The sequence below is a fragment of the Pteropus vampyrus genome, unplaced genomic scaffold (assembly GCF_000151845.1).
Source record: "Pteropus vampyrus isolate Shadow unplaced genomic scaffold, Pvam_2.0 Scaffold256, whole genome shotgun sequence".
Taxonomy (NCBI): domain Eukaryota; kingdom Metazoa; phylum Chordata; class Mammalia; order Chiroptera; family Pteropodidae; genus Pteropus; species Pteropus vampyrus.
The window spans coordinates 1,388,424-1,390,189 of record NW_011889037.1 but is presented as its reverse complement, the minus strand read 5'-3'; positions in this window follow the sequence as shown (position 1 = coordinate 1,390,189).

Sequence of the window (1,766 nt, the reverse complement as noted above, 5' to 3'; positions counted from 1 at the left end):
GACACCAGTGTGTCTGTGTCTGTCCATCTGCCTGCCATCCAGGCATTCACCCGTGCGCCCATCCGCCCAAGCCGGCCATCATCCACCAGCCTGTCCGTGCGTCTGTCTACTTACGCACACCCACCCGCTCATTTACTCATCAGGTGGAAGGCCTGGCTGCAGGGTCTCCAACCCTTCAGACTGTCCGCGTGAGCCGTAAGTCTGCCCACGTCCCAGGGAACGCCCAGGGGCTGCGGTGAGCCCCGTCTTGCCAGACACAAGCCACGTGTGGGTCGGAGGGAGCGGGAAGATGTCACTAAGTGGTGACTCTGGCTGTGCCCCTCGTCTCGTCTGTCACACGTTCTTGCTCTGCCATGGGAATGGGGCTGTGGCAGCCTCACCCCGGAGGGCTGGGCCCACGAGCTCCCGGGGACCCGGCAGGGGCACGGGCCGGGGCCTGAGCCTGATGAGGTGTCCATGGGTCAGTGGCCATCCACGCTGCCTCCTCCTCACTGTCGCATCTTCCTCGATCCAGGCGTCCACTGTCAGGTCTCCCTTCCGTGGTCCAGGCGTCCACTATCACGCCCCCTCCCACAGGCCAGGCATCCGCGATCCTCTGACCTGGACCCCCGGGCGCTCACGGAGGGAGTGGCCTGCCCTCTGCTGCTTTGTCTCGAGACGAGGCTTTCTGGCGGCGAGGGCCTTGGCAGGCGCCACCGCCGGCAGAGTCCCCAGCAAAGGCCAGGCCCTGGGCTTCCGACAGCTCCGCCCGGCCTGTCTGGTGCAGCCCGTACCTCCTACTCTGGGAGGCCCAGGTGGACTGTCGGGGGAGGGCCCGGGGGCCACAGCGTGCGGGAAGGTGCAGGTCCTGGGCCGGGCCAGGCAGCCTGAGCTGGCGTCAGGAGCCCTCCCCCAGCCCGGAGCACCTGTCCTCGCCCCGTGGAGTCCGAGGTGGGGGGCATGGCGGCCAGGGGTTGGGGGGCCCTGGCAGGTAGGGAGGCGGCGGCAATGCTCAGACCCCCAGGACCTGCCCTGGGTCCCGCCCGCACCTGGGGCGCGGGGTTTGGAGGGTGGCCTGGAGGGTGGCCTGGGTACCCGCGGACGGCATCTCCTTGCGCTGACACCAGGGAGGCCAAGTCCTTGACGATGTGCTTCACATCCACGTCGCTCGTGGAAACAAATGTGGCATTAGAATCCGGGGCTGCGGGTGCAGCCAGGGGCACGGCCGCCAGGGAGTGCTGAGTGAGGCCAAGAACCAGGACAAGCCCAGGGTTACCCGACAGGGCAGGGACCGGGCTGAGACCTGAATGCTGTCTCCTGCCCCCAAGACCGAACCCCAAGCCCTCCAAGTACCCCAGGGCCACGAGCTCCCCCTGGGTACAGAGGACCGGGCGTCAGCCCCTGCAGGGTTGCAGGCCAGTGAAGGACAGTGTTCCCCCCAGTGTCCTGTAGCCCCCACTGGTGAGGACCGCACTCCGTCCGTACCTCCTACGGGCCGGTCATTCTGCACCCTGCACTGGGGCCCGGCCCAACAGGTCACACATGGTCACCACTCAGCAAAGCCTGAAGGCGGGGGGAGGGTGGATGGACGGGCAAACAGGTGGCTGAGTGGATGGCTGGATGGACGGGCAGCGAGTGGACAGATGGATGGACGGTGGGTGGACGATGGACAGATGGATGGAGGGTGGACAGCAGCCCCACTGCTGTGCAAAGACCGAGTGGTCCCACGATGCTGGCAGGTGGCACGAGACACAGAGACCTGGACAGGAGGCCTCGGGGCAGCCCCC